The sequence below is a fragment of the Ipomoea triloba genome, chromosome 10 (assembly GCF_003576645.1).
Source record: "Ipomoea triloba cultivar NCNSP0323 chromosome 10, ASM357664v1".
Classification (NCBI taxonomy): Eukaryota; Viridiplantae; Streptophyta; class Magnoliopsida; order Solanales; family Convolvulaceae; genus Ipomoea; species Ipomoea triloba.
The window spans coordinates 13,257,293-13,276,636 of record NC_044925.1 but is presented as its reverse complement, the minus strand read 5'-3'; positions in this window follow the sequence as shown (position 1 = coordinate 13,276,636).

The window sequence follows — 19,344 nt, the reverse complement described above, 5'->3', positions numbered from 1 at the left end:
AACTATTGAGCTACGCCCCTGCGGTATGAGTTCTGTTTTTTATTTTTACACACACTAATTTCATTATAACAAAACTAAATCATCATTTTAATTCTACTGCAATTTCATTTCACATTAGATTCTGTTTTTTATTAGTTTCATTTTTCACACACACTAGTTTCATTTTAGCAACACTAAATTATCATTTTAACTATACTACAATTTCATTTGACAATCGTATTGGATCATGGTCCACATAACGCTGTAACCATATAACAATTGATAAAAATCTTAGCTTGACCTACCATTCAAGTTTTTTAGGGTCAGGGTGGATGGACCATATAGAAAACAATAAAAATCTTATCTTGATTAGCCTACAACCCAAAATGTTTTAAAATTTTACAATCTTTATTTATCACTTTAATTTTAAAAAGAGTTATTATATTTATAAATCTAAATTGATTATAGTCAATTTTATATTATAACAAAAGACAATTTCCACTGATGCTTTCTTATGCAATGATCATCAACAAAAGTCAAGGTCAAACACTATCGAATATTAGCTTGCTAATATAGAAACCGGTTTTTGCTTATGGTCAATTATATGTGGGCATGTGGTTGCATCAAGAGTGAGTAATCCAGACGGGCTCAAAATCTTAATTTCTGGTGAACCCGAAAGATTTTGTACTTCTACTACTAATTTAGTTTACACAGAGGTTTTTAATAATTTTTAATTTATATTTTCAATAATAACATAGAATCAAATATTAAGTTTTGTTAGTAATTGCACATGTCCTAAACTATATTATATTATTATTCTCTTTCTTTTATTTTTGAAACGAAGGAAGGGGAAAACCCCCGCCATGACAAAGCCCAGCTTAATTAATAGGAAAGGACACATGAGCAACACCTCTATCATTCACAAGATTCCCCAAAATATGAACTGGAGGTCGTACAGATGAATGTATATCGTATATCATTATCAATAGGAATACAGTAAGTACATAAATACATGTAGAATAAAACAAGGACTAGAAGTCTAAGAGTACTAAACTACGGGAGTCCTATTACACTCCCTCAAGCTTAAGGTGGTAAACACACAACATTAAGCTTGTCCCGAAGCAACTCAAACCGCCTGACAGATAACAGTTTGGTAAAGATGTCATCAACCTGATCCTGAGTAGAGGCAAAATAAACTTTGATATCACCAGAAGTAACCTTATCCCGCACAAAGTGATAATCCACCTCAAATGCTTTGTGCGTGCATGAAACACTAGATTGACACAAAGATATGTAGATCCCAAATTGTCACATCACAAAGTGGGCGGAGCAGACAATGATAACCCAATCTCGTTCAGTAGCGACACAACCCATGTCACCTCAGCCGCAACATCAACAAGGCCTTTATACTCAGCCTCTATCAAAGAACGAGCCACAATCTGCTGCTTCCTACAGGCCCAAGAAACCAAATTTAATAATTATATAAAATTTAATATTTAATAAATTTAGCATACATTAATAACATAATTAATCTATCTATTCTATTAATTCTATTCTTTTATTATTAATTATTAATTATTAATCTATGTATTTATTTTCTATTAATAAAAGTAAAATCATCATCTTCAACTTTAATAGTATAAATAATTGATAAGAAAATATTCATTTAGAAATTAACTAATATCTATTAATCATAGTATAGATTTGTATCTAATTGATTTCGAAACTAATATATATAAATCATACTGTTGGTTTTATGACTATGGGATAGTCAGTCGGCAGGCCAACACAACCATGAAATCAACTAATATCGTACAAAATATTTGAATAGTATCGTAAGGATAGAGCAATAATGGTTTTATGGATAGTACACCAAGAAAATAACAATTAGAAGAGAGAGGTGAGTCACAGACGGACTACTTAAATACCAAGTCTCATCCAAAGATTTTCCTAGACATGTAAGGTCACTCTACCAAGATTGATTCTTTCCTACACGATATGAACAAAATAACATTTGATAATAGGAGAGAATAATTGAAAGCAATTGCAAGAGACAAAGATTTACGTGGAAACTCCCAAGAGGGTAAAAACCACGGGCAAGGCTAAAGGTGTTTCACTATAGGTATATTATTACAACTCTTCCTTCGATGTAGCAAAGAGAAAACAATGGAGAAATTCTCTCTTGCTAAGGAGGGAAAGAGCAACTACTAAAGGAGAGATGTGAATGATTTTGGGATCATGAGAATGATACATTGGTAGGGTATTTATAGGTGGAGTTTAGGGTTCAATCTCGTAAATAACATAAAATTTTGGGTGTGAAATGTAATTTTCTCCCCAATAATTTCAATATTAAAATATAATATCTCTTCCTTGATCAGCCATCATCTTGTCTAATTGTCTTCCACTTGCACCACCTTTTCAATAATTTGCTATCAACTTGAAATATAATATATCATCACACACTATTGGTGAAAATGGGATGTCCTTGTCTTGTCCTCCATTTTTGGCCATCATGAAGTCCGTGGATAGCTTTTTGATCTTCATGAAGATTATAACCCTTCAAATTATCTTTCCACCAATTCAAGAATCTCTCAATTTGGATATTCTTAGAGTGAAATATGATTAAAATACGAACAGTCGCCAAATAGGGTGAGAAATGGGATACCCCTGCCTTCTATGCTGTTTTTGGCCATTTTATCCTCAGATATACACTCTGGGATTAACATAAGAGTTGTAGCCCGTTGAGTCTTTTTTTCAATGCCACCGGAATCGCCTGATTCGGATATTCCCACGCCGAGATATGACCAATGTACTAGATCCCCGACAGGTTAGGCGGGAAATAATACTTTATGCTATTTTACCCAATACATTCTTCCATAATCATTGATGGATAATACAATAGGCCTGGCCTACATGGACCGGTTCAAGAGAGCAATTGGATGAAGAAAGCCCAAGAAAGACCCTCAACACAAAGCTACAGAAGAGTTCGATAAGGATTGGACTTAGCATTTGTAATATTAGCAAGATTAGGGCTTATTAATTATAATGTAACCTGGACACCCAATTGGAGGCGGTCCAGGATTCTTATTCCTTGTAAGGCTCTAGGCCCAAAATATGTATAAATAGACCTTCCATACACGGAGAAAGGGAAGCAATTCTTAGCAATACAATATCTATATTCTCTCATTATATTTTACTACATATTTCCTATATTCTTGCTATTCTAAGAGGTAGTGTTGGCCTACCTTTGACTACCCAGAAGTCATAAAACCAACATTGGCGTCGTCTGTGGGATTGATACGGAAAAGCTTCGTACTTTCCTGTTGACTTGAGAAAGCATGGTGACTACACGACAAAACACACGAACAAATCAGCCAGTAAGGGATCTACGAGAAGCACTTGATCAACCTCCTTCTGCGGACCATCCAACCAACCGGTGCGCCTTCGGAATGCCAATCAAGAGAATCCCCATAGGAGGGAGATAACCCTCTCGGGCATACGCCCGCCAGACACTAGCGCCCACGTGGGAAGGTCCCAATAGGCAAGACAATGAGGATGAAGAACAGGAAGAGCGGAACTGGAAACACAAGCCCGTAATCCACTAGAGACGATATAAAAAGATCGATCGAATGTGTTTGAGCCTAGCAAAAGCTTGGAAATTCGGTTTGGGCGTAGCAGCTTCAATTTTTAAAGGCAACGTCATACTTTGGTGCGGCAGCAACATTGCGAAATTTCCAGGCAACACTCTTCTTTAGTAGCTTGTTGTTTTTTAGAATTCTGAGCATAACAACTTCACACGAAAACTTCTTTCTAGCTTTCCCTTTGTCTTTCATTGATATTAATTTGTCTTGAGATAATTTATCATGTGATTAAAAAAAAAAAAGAAGCCAGTGGCAGACTCGTATTTCCACCACCGTGTGGAAGAAACGCATACTCACTAGGCAATGAAAAAAAAAAGCCAGTGGCAGACTCGTATTCCCACCACCGTGTGGAAGAAACGCATACTCACTAGGTGAAGAACTTGCGGCACTAGGGTGGTGTGATTCGTCAAAAGATATTTGTATGTTAAAACGGAAAGTCAGTGACTCCCCGAGTGTCGATCTCGAAGGAGGGACGTGGAGGTGTGTCAAGTGTTCGGGAGTTTACTAGATTGGGTCATGCATAGGATTTAAGTGTGGTGAAGGGTGGATTTGTGAGTGAGAGAGTAGTTCATTTGGTTGGTTTTGAGTGCAAGAGAGTAGTAAAGTAAAGAGTGTTTTGGAAATATGTAAAAGGGATAAGGATTGGATAGTGTTCATGGATGTTGCATTGTGGAGTGACTAAGGTCATGGATCGTGGATGCTAGGATATTGTCTATTCAAGAGTGTGTTGTCTTAGTCCTTTTCCACCTTTGTGTACTAAGGCTTCTTTGACTTAGGAGTGCTTTCAAGCATCCAAAGTTCTAAGAGGAATTTTATCAAATACTTAAGCTACACACTATCCTACTATTCTTAAGAAGTTCATAGGAACTATGATTGTGTCAAGCTTCAAATCCTAACTCTAATCAAAGACATGAAAGAGTCAAGAGCTCAATCTCTCATCTAGATTGGCCAAATCCAAACAAGATCTCATCAAAACAACAATCAATAGACAAGAATAGATAATCCATCAACACAAACACATAAATCCAAGATATAGAGATTGCAAGCAAAGACTAATTTAATCACAAACACAATAGCAACATTCAATCACACAATCCAAATCCCTAGACTAAACTAGCTACTCATAATATGAAATTGCAAGCAAAGACTAATTTAATCCAAGAACAAGATAGCTAAAATTATAGAAATGAAATAGAAGTCACCTAGAGAGAAGAAGATCTTCAATCCAAGCTTGTTGTCTTGCTACAATGGAGATTGATCTAATCTAAAAACTAAGAAAAATGGAGAAAGTTCTCCAAAGGAAAAACTAAGAAAACCTCCTCTGAAAATTCATCAAAGGGGTTTAAATAGTCTCCGAAATGACAACCCTAGTCGAAATTCGCGCAGCACCATCTCCACGCCATCCACACGTGTGTGAGCGTGCGTGGGAGGCTACTGGAAAGTTTTCACGCATGTTCACACGCGTGTGGCCATCCAGATTAGTTCTTTGGGGCTCCGCTCTTGCCTGGTTCGCTCTTTAAGCTCAACTTTTGGTCCTATTTGCTCCCAGGGCTCCTGTTTCACCTCTTTTAGGCTGAAAGTAACTTAAATGTGTAGGTTAGTGATTTTCAAGCATTTATGAGCATTATTCACCATGTAAGGATGCTACAAGCGTGATAAAACACCCTAAAATGTGCCTGATTTAAGGGTATCTCGGAGGCTTATCACTAGGCAATGAAAAAAAAAAAAGAAAGTCAGTGGCAGACAAACTCGTATTCCCACCACCGTGTGGAAGAAACGCATACTCACTAGGCAATGAAAAAAAAAGCTAGTGGCAGACTCGTATTCCCACCATCGTGTGGAAGAAACGCATACTCACTAGGCAATGAAAAAAAACAAAGAAAGCCAGTGGCAGACTCGTATTCCCACCACCGTGTGGAAGAAACGCATACTCACCAGGCAATAAAAAAAAAAGCCAGCGGCAGACTCGTATTCCCACCACCGTGTGGAAGAAACGCATACTCACTAGGCAATAAAAAAATTATACGCATTAGCCAGTGGCAGACTCGTATTCCCATCACAATGTGGAAGAAATGCATACTCACTGGGCAATGGAAGACTTATACCCACCACAGTGTGGATGACATATACCCATTAGCCAGTGGCAGACTCGTATTTCCACCACCGTGTGGAAGAAACGCATACTCACTATGCAATGGAAGACTCACATTGGAGACATAAGGGAGCCCCACTCGGAGTGCAATGGTTAGTTTAAGTCACCCTCACAACGAGGTACTCCTTATGAATATTCTTGATGCTTGATATTTAGTCGGATAATTATCTCCTTAAATATTTTTCTACCTGTGTGTATACTTATTGTTGTATTTGTTTGAAGTTAATTGTCAAACTAGATGGTGGTGAGGGCAGTCAGTAGCTTGGCAGTTGGTCAAGACCTTCGGCCGACTACCTCAAAGGACCTTCGGCCGACTGCCCCAAAGGTTGGTCCAGTGGAAGATGAGCACAAGAGGATAACCCCTTAGTATACTTTCTAGAGACTTCGTATCCACAAAATCTCAAGAAAGTGGGGGACTGGATGACGGGCAACATATTCCTATCGCTCGGTGCAGGGTAAAAACATATATATATATATATATATATATATATATAATATAATATAATATAATATAAATGAATAAATTAAAAAAATCAACCGTGAGGCTGATTGCCTCACGCGAGAGGCAGTCAACCTGGGCTAACTGCCCTAGCGAGGAGGCTGACTGCCTCGCTTGGGCAGTTAGCCGGTGCCGGTTGCCACACAACGCAATCGGCTTTCTCCGGCGGCCCCGCAAACGAAAAAAAAAAGAGGACGAAGATGAAGAAATGAGAAGAAGGAAAAAGAGGAGCACATGAGGACTTACCGGCATCAATAGGAAGAAGGGAAGGAAGGAAGAGAGAAGTTAGAGAGAGAGTAAAGATGGGAAATGAAGGGTATTTATAGGCAAGCAAGATAATATATATGTATATATATATATAGGATTTGGATCCAGTGAGACAACCAGGGAAGACAGCTAGGGGAGACAGTCAGGGAAGACAGCCAGGGGAGACAGCCCGGGGAGACAGCCAGGTAAGACAGCCAAAGGAAACAACCAGGGGAGACAACCAGAGGAAACAACCACGGGAGTCAGCCACACTGATCGAAGCAGAAAAACACAATTATACTTTCCCGAGACTTTGTATTCACAAAATTCCAAGAAAGTGGAGGACTGGATGATGGATAATACACTAGGCCTGGGCTACATGGACCGGCCCAAGAGAGCAATATGATCAAGAAAGCCCAAGAAAGACCCTCAACACAAAGCTACAGAAGAGTTCGGTAAGGATTGGACTTAGCACTTGTAATATTAGCAAGATTAGGGCTTATTAGTTATAATGTAATGATAAGTGCAAAAGATGCCATCTTTATAAGGTAGTTTTAGGATCATCTTGTGCACAATTGAAAGCTTTTGTGTTTGATTTGCCCCTTTATTGCGTTAGAATGCTTGTTATTGTCATTGGACCCCGTTCCACGCTTTGTTAATCGTTTTGTAGGTAAAAAGATGTGCAAAAAGGTAGAACATGGCAACATTTCGGGGAAGGATTTACAAACCGAAGTTGGAAGGCAAAATAGGCCTTAGACGCGGCTTGGATGCGCGTCCAGGCCGGCGTCCAATACACACCTCTCTGAAGTTTGCTGATGTTGTGTGTATTAGTGGGAGTGAAGGTGAAGTGGTAAAACGAAGAGTCAAGACTCCCCGAGTGTCGTGTCTCTCAAGGATGGTGAATGGGAACCGAATATGTGTGGCATTTAGGAAGTTGAAAGGTAAGAGTTACAAGAATCATAGGGAGAAGGTTTGTTCATGGTTGGTTGGGTAAAGGTTTTAAAAGGTAAAATAAGATAGAAAATACAAAAGGTAAAAGGAAAGGGGTGCATGCCAAAGTTAAGCCAAAGGATTGATTATCGTAGGTAGCTTGAAATTGGGTTTCGGGATTGATCTAGGGAGTCACGGTCTTTGTATTGAGTGGCGTCACACTCAAACTCTCAATTCTCATTCGGTTGAGGCATTTCATCGAACACCTAGCCTACCACTCCTCTCGGATCTCATCCTTTCGAATTAAAAGCGGAGATATAGATGAGTTGGGCTCGTGAGAGGCCGCTATCGCGCACTCTCTCACTTCCACTCGGTTTACTACCTATCCCGGCCAGAAATAGAAGCAAAGATTGAACAACATCATCCATACATTCATCAATCATACTCCCACAATACCAAGATCATAATATCAAATTATAAGCATCAATCCATAGATCAACAAGGGCACACACACCCAACTACTCTACTCTACCATAATAAACATAAATAGAAACAATATAAACAATGCAAGAATATAAAAGAGTAAACTTTATATTAATAGAAGAGAAATTATACCTAAAGAGTTCTTGGATCTACATCTTCATCTTCAAATCCTAAATCTATTCTAAGGAGGAATGTTTTCTTCCCCAAAGGGGAAGAATTTGGAAAGGGAAAATAAGATCTAAAGCTATTGGGGGCTGCTAAAAACTGATCTAAAAGACCTATAAAGGGCATATATATAGCCTCCAAAATCTCGCCCTAATAATTTCCGCGCTGGGTCGCGTCCACGCGGCTCACACGCGTGTGAGCGTGCGTGGGAGCGAACCAGTAAGCAACCACGCCGCTCACACGCGTGTGAGCGTGCGTGGTGAAGTTTGCTTATTCTGTCTTCTTCTATGTTGTAGCTCTCGTCGATACGGTTCCATAGCCACCTGTCTCGCCTCATTTGGACATTCCTAGCTCCGGTTACGTCCGTTTTACTGAAGTGTCGCCGGAATGCCCTACGAAGTGCAAGAATTGTGCAAATTATATAAAAACACACACGATTAGTCCCTAGACCTATATGCAATGAAATTACCCTATCTAGCATGTTTATAGGCCTAATGGACATCTATTATAGCATATTTTACACCTAAATGACCCTTAAAATATGGCTACTTTTGGCACTTATCATTTGCTTAGCAGAACAAAAGTCTGCTATGGACGCGCAGTGGACGCGCGCGTCCATGCAGGCGTCCAATTTTTGGCCCGTAGAAGTTTGAAGTCTGAGCAGCAGAAGCACCGTGGACGCGCTGTGGACACGCAGTGGACGCGTAGTGGACGCGCGTCCAGCGTGCGTCCAGTGTGCGTCCATCGCGGAAATTTTAGTTGTTGCGCAAGGTTTACAAAGGGAATTGAGCCATTTTGCAGGAGATCCATCACATTTCAATTTTAGATCAGTTTAGAATATTTCTCTCTCTAGGATTAGCCTAGAGAGATCTCTCCCAATTCACTCCACATTGCATTTCTTAGGTTTATATTAGAATTAGAGAAGAATTCCATTGCAAGATTGTGATCAACATTCAAGTTCAAGTTGAAGTTCAAAGTTCAATTTCAGCTAAGTCTTCCTTTTAATTTCTTGTCATTACTTTTGTCTTTTGCTATTTCAATTCCAAGTATGGTTAGATAGATCTTTGTGGATTTGGATTGAGTAATTTTGTATGGATACTCTTGAGCTTTGAATTGATCAATTAGGTTTTGCAATTGATTTGATTATGAGTTTGATTGTGTGAGTGGTGATCCACTTTGACTCTTGTGTAGGGGTGATCAACCTATAGGAGAGGTGTTTGGAGAAGGAGTCTCATCTACGACAGTAGAGTTAGTCCTTAGCCTAGCCTAGCACATTTCCCTCTCACCTTTGAGAAAAGGGAGAGTGGAAGTCAAGAGGCACATAACGTGTTTGACAAAATGCCTCTTTTAGCCTAGTGATCATGAGGATGACATTACGGTCTAGGAGAGAGTCCATTGACCACGAGAGTGGCAATGGTTCTTGTGACCTTGTCTCATTTTCATAATCTAAGTGTTGCTAGCCTAATATCTTAGGAAATCAAGGATACATATATGAGTTGCAATATCCAAATCCTCCTTTCCAATTGATTGTTTCCAACGTTTTGTTCCTTATTTTCATGATGTTTCATGCGCATTTCTTACTATGTTTGGGTTAGGTTTCAAACACTAAACACTCTTGTGCTTAATCCCCTTACCGCTCAAATTCCCTCATTGTCGTCCTTTGAGAACGATACTCGGGAACTTCTTCCCGTTTTAAAATCTATTTCTTTCCATCCACCGCGAAAACTACATTCATCAAATGGCGCCGTTGCCGGGGATGGCATCGGTTTTTGAGTAGTAAGTGTCTTTGGATTAACATGAGCAAGTATTCAAGTTAGAGAGTCTAACCCCACCATTTGCTTTCTATTTTTGCAATCTACTTTGTTTACATTTTAATCTTTTTGTCATTTCATTTGCTACTACTCTCACTTGCAACTACTTCTAGTTGCAAAACACTCTCTTGTCTTTGTGTTGATAGGTTGATCCTCTATAATGTATTCTCAAGCAAGATATCAACAAGAGGATTACTATGAGGACCGAGGAGGATATTGGCAACCAAGGGGAGGTTATAATGCTCAAGTTTCTAACCCCTATGGTTATAGAGATCATGAGGACTATGAACCACCCTACTCAAGGATATATGGATCTTCACAAGAAGAATATCAACTAAGATGTCTACCACCACCTTGGGCTCGCTATGATGATCAAGAGATGGCATATGATGATTATTACCGTTCCCAAGATCATCAAGACTATCCATACTACTCCACCCGCTATGAGAATGAGGAGTACATGACGCAACCATACGAGGAGGAAATCACTGAAGACATGGAGAACAAGATATTGGCAATGATGGAAGAATTAAAGCAAGACTTGAGGCAAGGCATGGCCAATATGAAGAATGAATTAAGACAAGAATGGAAACAAGCCTTAAGGCAAGAATTCTCCACCATAAGGCAAGATGTCTCTAATTTGAGACAAGATAGTCATGCCTCACTAAGAAACTTGGAAACACAAGTGGCTAAAAACTCCAAGACATTGGCCGAGAGACCACAAGGAGCACTCTCAAGCACCACGGTGAACAACCCCCGAGAGAGGGTGCAAGCCGTGACACTTAGGAGTGGGAAAGAACTCCCAGAGCCAATCTTGAAGAAAAGCACCAACTCCAAGAGTCTTATTGAGGAGGTGACCGTTGAAGAAGTACTTGAAGAAGAAAAGGAGGATGAGGAAGTAGAAGTAGTGTTGGATGATGAAGAACCTCTTGGTGATACCTTGGAACCAACACATTATGGAAAAGAGAATAGTGAAACAAAGAAAAGGAGTGAAGAAGAAGCCCCCGTGCTTGAGGAAAACTTAATCCATGAGAGGGAAAATCAAATAAGGGTACAAGTACAAGAGGAGAGTGATGATGATGTGGAGATAGTGTGGAAAGAGGAAAAGCCATGTGGTGACACTATTGAGCTTGCATATGGTAAGACACTTGACCCTATTAGTGGTAGCACTACTCTTGGTAATAAAATTTCTAAATCTTGGGCCGACATGTGTGATGAGAATAATGATTGTGATGATATTGGTGTGCCTATTCATTTTGATAATGCTAATATTGATTGTGTTGATGATGGAATTGAAAACGTGGTAGATATGACTAGTGAAAATAATTGCATAATTGAAGATGTTGATAATGAGGTCAATCTTTTCAACCCTTGTGTTTTTAATGATAGTGATTCATTTGACTCCTCCGATGATGATGATGAAAATTGTTTTGATACTTGTGAGAACAATTCTTTCGTTTCTTTAGATGATAATGATGGTCTTGAGCCCTTTACTTTTGATGATAATGCCTTGTCAAATGAGAATGTTGATGATTTGCATGTATGCTTTTTGATGATATGAATGTTGATGCTAGCTTGTGTGATTTAAATGATGTTGAGATTGTGAATTTTCTTGATAATTGCTTTGATGATGCTATGTATATTCATAATTTGATTGGTAAAGATCGGAGTGAAGGGGTTGAAAATGAGAATGTAAAAGAAGAGGTTGAGGACAAGAAAAAGACAAGAAATGAGAGTGTTAGGGAGGAAGTTGAGGAGAAAGTGAGAAATGATGAAACGAAGAAAAATAAAAAAAGAGGTAAGTTGGAAGAAAATAGCATACTCATGAACATGGATAGTTGCCAACCTTTAGAAGAGAGTATGCTATGTACAGAATTAAAGGAGTTTGCCAATGCCCGACATTTGAGGGCGTATCTTGAAGAAAGAGTGGATAGGGCAAAAGGACTTGTCCCCGTCCAAGTATGTTGGAATGAGGGCTTGAAAGTTGCGTCGGGCTACGGACGTTAAACAGAGCGCTTCTCGGGAGGCAACCCGATGTTATCTTACATTTTTATGCATTTTGTTTTTGTTGTTTACTTTTGCTTTCAATAAGTTTTGCATTAATGGAAGTTAAATTCTCTAATATGGTTTGTAGTATTGCAATGTGTTTGTTAATGGTATAGGGAAATTGATAAATGGCTCAAAGCTAAGAGGTTATGCCTTCCCCACCATGATTAAAGGCAAGGTACTCGAAGAGAAGCAACAAGGGGAGTCTCTTTATCTCCCTTACGTATTTTCATTACCTATATGCTTCATTTCTAAAGTGTGGAAACCAGGAGATGGTGTGACATTGCATTGCATTTGTTTGAATCCGTCATAAAAGTGTTTTGTGTGATCCTTATAGCCCATAACACACTTTTAAAGTGTGGAAAAGGGCGTGGCTTTGCATATGACCTTTTGTCTTTCCCACCTTGTGCATAGTGTAAACATCGAGGACGATGTTCCTTTTAAAGTGTGGAAAAGAAAGCACCGGTTGTGCTTTAAAACTTTGATCTATTAAGGGATGCTTAGCGTAGAATTTTGTATATGTTTGAAATGAATACATTGTTTAATCTATCTTAGAAAATGCGTGCTTTGAAGGAGCGTTTGGTTCTCAATTTGGAATATCCCTTGAAATAAAACTCTTGTACACTTTTAAAGTTGTTGATGTTTGCATGCTTGCGTGATGTTCACCCTTCATCTAGTTCGGACCATGGTCAAGGAGGTAACGAAGTGGGAGTGTGCACTTGTTAACCCTAGTAAGATAATTTTTACTAAGCCCGGAAAATGAATATAATTCGTTGTTTTGCTCTCCCGAAGGTGGTGTGAGGGGTTGTGAAGGTGAAACTTGCTATTTTATGATCAAAAAGAGCCCAAAGAGGCCAAAACCCCAAAAGAGACAAAGAGGACACCTTAGGAAATGAAAAAATGCCGTCTTGCTAGGACATTGGGGCAACCATTGCACAGTCTTCGAAAAAGTGTAGAGCTCTACGTGAAGTCGGTTGTCTCGATGCGAGGTCTTAGAAGACGAGAAAATGAAAAGAGAGCCATTCCGCCAAGATTCGGGCACCCATTGCACCGTCTTCGAAAAAGCATGGAGATCCATGTGAAGTCGGGTCGCCCGATGAGATTATCTTGGGGAATGAGAAGAGGAGAGATCTATCCCGTTAGGACTGGGCACCCATTGCACTGTTCTCGAAAAAGCATGGGGCTCCATGTGAGATCGGGTCGCCCGATGGTTGGTCCTGAGGGGTAGTAGAAACCCTTGTAGCCTTTTGTTATTCACATTAGTATCTAGGGGGCTTGAGGTTATAAGGGTGGTGGAATAGGGTTGGCTTGTGCACATCGGTCCCACTAGTTGGCTCGGCTAGTGGCCCGCTCTAAATGATTGGTGAACCTACTTTTTTGGATTGCATGCTTGAAATTGTATGAAAAAAGAGTTAATTGAAATGAATTGTTTAGCCAAAGGGCTTTTGTTTCTTGGGATATTCGTTATTGAGAATCGAGGGTTCGTTGGAAGGCACATTTTCATGATAGCATAAAGAGTGTATTGATTTCAAATGTGTGCATCATTCTTTTGTCTTAAGCTTTCTTGCATATCAAAGTTTGTGGCATCCTTTGCACTTATGTTTTGCTTGTGTAAGGATACCTTGCTAGCTTGCTTGAGGACAAGCAAGGCTTAAAGTGTGGAAAGTTTGATAAGTGCAAAAGATGCCATCTTTATAAGGTCGTTTTAGGATCATCTTGTGCACAATTGAAAGCTTTTGTGTTTGATTTGCCCCTTTATTGCGTTAGAATGCTTGTTATTGTCATTGGACCCCGTTCCACGCTTTGTTAATCGTTTTGTAGGTAAAAAGATGTGCAAAAGGGCAGAACATGGCAACATTTCGGAGAAGGATTTACAAACCGAAGTTGGAAGGCAAAATAGGCCTTGGACACGCCTTGGACACGCGTCCAGGCCGGCGTCCAATACACACCTCTCTGAAGTTTGCTTAGCAGAACAAAAGTCTGCTACGGACGCGCAGTGGACGCGCGCGTCCATGCACGCGTCCAATTTTTCGCCCGCAGAAGTTTGAAGTCTGAGCAACAAAAGCACCGTGGACGCGCAGTGGACGCGCGTCCAGCGTGCGTCCATCGCGGAAATTTTAGTTGTTGGGCAAGGTTTACAAAGGGAATTGAGCCATTTTGCAGGAGATCCATCACATTTCAATTTTAGATCAACTTAGAATATTTCTCTCTCTAGGATTAGCCTAGAGAGATCTCTCCGAATTCACTCCACATTGCATTTCTTATGTTTAGATTAGAATTAGAGAAGAATTCCATTGCAAGATTGTGATCAACATTCAAGTTCAAGTTGAAGTTCAAAGTTCAATTTCTAGCTAAGTCTTCCTTTTAATTTCTTGTCATTACTTTTGCCTTTTGCTATTTCAATTCCAAGTATGATTAGATAGATCTTGTGTATTTGGATTGAGCAATTTTGTATGGATATTCTTGAGCTTTGAATTGATCAATTAGGTTTTGCAATTGATTTGATTATGAGTTTGATTGTGTGAGTGGTGATCCACTTTGACTCTTGTGTAGGGGTGATCAACCTATAGGAGAGGTGTTTGGAGAAGGAGTCTCATCTACGAGAGTAGAGTTACTCCTTAACCTAGCCTAGCACATTTCCCTCTCACCTTTGAGAAAAGGGAGAGTGGAAGTCAAGAGGCACATAACGTGTTTGACAAAATGCCTCTTTTAGCCTAGTGATCATGAGGATGACATTACGGTATAGGAGAGAGTCCATTGACCACGAGAGTGGCAATGGTGCTTGTGACCTTGTCTCATTTTCATAATCTAAGTGTTGCTAGCCTAATATCTTAGGAAATCAAGGATACCTATATGAGTTGCAATATCCAAATCCTCATTTCCAATTGATTATTTCCAACGTTTTGTTCCTTATTTTCATGATGTTTCATGCGCATTTCTTACTATGTTTGGGTTAGCTTTCAAACACTAAACACTCTTGTGCTTAATCCCCTTACCGCTCAAATTCCCTCCTTGCCGTCCTTTGAGAACGATACTCGGGAACTTCTTCCCGTTTTAACATCTATTTCTTTCCATCCACCGCGAAAACTACATTCATCATGTAACCTGGACTCCCAATTGGAGGCGGTCCATGATTCTTATTCCTTGTAAGTCTCTAGGCCCAAAATATGTATAAATAGACCCTCCATACACGGAGAAAGGGAAGCAATTCTTAGCAATACAATATCTATATTCTCTCATTATATTTTCCTACATATTTCCTATATTCTCGCTATTCTAAGAGGTAGTGTTGGCCTGCCTTTGACTATCCAGAAGTCATAAAACCAACAATCATATTTCTCTGAGCTGCTTATACGGATTGGATTGTTGTTTTCACTTTGGACCTCCACCGAGCTCCTAATCAAATCGAACTAATACATCATTCTGGGCCGATTGGCTAGGCCCAAACATTCAGGCCCAAGTATCCCACCCAACACATACATTTCAAGATTTTTTTTACCTTACGATAATTTCTCGTTTTTCATTGTATTCATTACTTTTTTCAGCCACATACTTAAAAAACTACCCATAATGGCTCATACTTTTGTCTTACTCATTGAAATAATGACAATAAGGGTATGATTGATTCGACTGTACGATATGTTAGGGTTAAATTAAAGGATTGAGGTGATCTTTGTTTTTTTATTTTTTTATTTTTATTTTTTTTTTGTCGAAGACAATTGTAATGAGCTGCTGTAAATATATATTTTTAGGTTTATTTCATTAGACTTTATATTTATTCATTTATTTATTTATTTACTTAGATGAATAAAATAATAGTAATGATTATCTTCTACATGTATCTATATTAAATGACATGTACAAATATATTTGGACTATGCATATTACTGACATATTTTATGAATGTGTAATTTTATATTCTAATAAAACAAAATAAAAATTTCAAGTAAGAAATTGATATGTGAAATTTATTCTAATGAGATAGAATTGAAGTTTTCTATTTAATTTAATATCTTCATATTGTAGATATCTTTAAATTTATTTGTTTTGTATTTCAGTTCAAAAATTTTAAAATTCAAATAATTTTGTTTTATTCGAATTTAATTGTATATGTTTTCAATCTTATATTTAAATTACAGTAAAGATTAATATTTATATTGATTTAAGCTTAAAATAACGATAATGATTTATAGTTGTAATGATTTATATTCATAATGTAGTAATGATTTATACTCATTATATCATAAAATAATTAAAATTATGTTACCGAATGAATTGTACTCAAAATAATGGTAATGATTCATAGTTTTAATAATTTATGCTCAATATAGTTACGGACTATATTAATTAATAAAAATTTAATGATTAAGGCCCTGTTTGGTAAATAATCAGCCTATCAGCCAATTTTGGCTTATTTGACCACTATTAGTTGCTTGGTTAATAAGCTTTTTGTAACTCCAAAATGCTAAAATTCAAAAGGCTACTCAAAGCAGCCTTTTCAATTAGCTTTTTGAGAAAAGAAATTATACCAAACAGCTATCAGCAAACAACTAATCTATCAAACAACTTTCTACAATCAGTTAATATTATCAACAAATCATACCTTCTAACCCAAACAGCCAACCCAATCAGCCAACAACCATTTACCAAACAGGGCCTAAATTCTTTTAATGTGTAGATGCAGTTTCCTTAATTATAATTACTAAAATAAGAAATATAATTAATAAAATAAAATTATAAAATTTACAAAATATGTGTTCATAAATATTTATAATTTTTAAATACATACATACATACACTTATGCACTATATTAATCATACAAAATTTAAATTCTAATTTTTTAATTTCTAAATATAATTATTTTAATTATACATCTATTAATATCTATACTTACTACTAATAAAATCAAAATCCTACTTTTATAATTGAGCGCCAAAATTATTACTATAAAAAATCTAATAACTATTATGTTAATTAAGCTACTAATTGCATTAATATTAGTATAAGTACAATTAAACATGGTATAAAAGTATAATTTCACATTATTATTATAATTATATAATAAGTATTATGGTAATTAAGAAATTAATTACATAGATATTAGTATAATTGATTAATAATTATTATGTTAATTAAGCTAATAATTATACAGATATTAGTATAATTACAAATAAACATGTGTTGTTAGATTTTTATAATAATTACAATTAATTAATTCATATATAGAGGAAGAAGAAAAAACAAAATGAAATATGGTGAAAATGAATATACTTAAGGTATAAAAGTATAATTGCACATATATTAGTGTAATTGACTAATAATAATTGCCTAATAATTATTATGGTAATTAAACTAAACATTGGTCATTAGACTTATTTTTATAATAATTAAAATTATATTAATTCTCATTTTTCCCATATTTATTGTACAAATAATATAATTACATAAGTCATATTAAATATCGATCTTTTAAGATAATTGTAGATAAACAAGTCATATATTATTCAATTAATTGAGTGATACTTTTACACTAATCTCATAATCAAATAAATGTATACGTTTAATATTAGATTTTTTTTAATAATTTCATCTTTAACTTTATTATCTAAATATAAATCATAGCACGGGTAATTGGACAATTATTTGCTCTAATTTAAGCAAGGAAAACATCAGAAAACATAATCGATTCAACCAATTTCATCAATTACACGATATAATATTCGATGTTATTATAATTTATATAATTGTATATCAATCTAAATATTTTAAAAATATTATAACAAATTCATTCCGTGCAACGCAGTGGCGAAAATACTAGTTTGGTTAATAATAAGTTTTCATATCTGTACTCCAGTCATATCATGCCTTTAAATTCCAAGAAGAAGCACTCCAAAAAAGACTTGGGCGAAACCCTTCTACACGTAAAATACACTTATTTAATAATACCTAAAAATTATTAGCCAAAACAATTTAATTATATTTGGCTAAAGTATCATATAGCACCATGAACTATATTCGATTATTCATGCCGCACCCTGAACTTTCATATCGTATATATCGAGTTACAAACTAATAAAAAAATTTCGCCTAAAACTTTTAGCAGGTTTCCCTATCTTCCTGCTGACATGGCGTCTAATGTGGCATTTCTGTTAACCTTATATCGTCTATGTAAGCGTTCGCATATTTAAAATTTAAAAAAAAAAAATTATTATATTAAAATAACCAGAATTTTCTTCTCTTTATTTTCATAATGTATACTTTTCAATTTTGCAATTCCAATGTTTCAATTTTTTTTTTCATAATTTATATTTTTGACTAATTTTTTGTTTAGTATTTTTTCAATTTTCTAAATTTATAGAAATGCTATTTTTTTTTTTGGTCTTCGGTTTTTGTTTTTGTTTTTTGTTGTTTTTTTTTAATTTTTATTTTTAATATGTAAATGCTTACATGAACAACATGCATAAGGTTAAAAGAAATGCCACATCAGTTGGAAACCTGTGCCATGTCAGCAGGAAGACAAGGAAACCTGCTAAAAGTTCTAGGTGAATTTATTTTTTTGGTTTGTGGCTCGATTTATACGATATGAAAGTTCAGGGTGCGACATAAATAATTGGATATAGTTCATGGTGCTAGATGACACTTTAGCCATTATATTTTAGCTTAAAGTTAGTCATAAGATTTATAAATGGTCTTGCCAAACAGAGTCCTTGTGCACACAATCTTAAGATCGATCCTTCAACTCTTGTACTTTGGGTCATTCCCTTGCAACCAATAGATTTTATTTTATATTTTTCCGATCCAAGCATTATATCAAAGAGTTTCTAAACCTTATTTTGATTGGCTGATAAAAGTGATTATGCTCCACTTTTTTATTGGATAGGGTTTTAAAACCTTTTTTTTTTATGAGTAAATTCTACTAAAGCTCCTCCGAGTTTGATGCATTACCAGTTTTAATCTTCAGCTTACAAGCTTACCAAAATAAGTTCTCAAACTTCTCTAAAACTATCACCAATAGTCCAAATTCCACTGAAGGTCCTCTGAGTTTAAGGCACTACTACCAGCTTTGGTACTCAACTTACAGACCTACCATGTACAATACAAGTCCTCTAGCTGCTCTAAAGCGTTGATTTTTTCTAAAGTACATTGATATTGGAAGGCAAAGTAGTAATATCCACTTTTCTTCCCACTCAATATATATAAGGATAACCTTAAAATCAAAATCAACAAGGAGATTAAGAGAGTTGTGTGAAATGTCATGCACTATCGGGTAAGTAATTTTTTGTCTGTCAATAAAATCACGGATTCTAGAAAAATGTAAATATATTTTCCTCTTTTTTTTTTTGTTTTTTTTTTAATTTTTCCAATAGATATATATAGCTTATATCAACAAT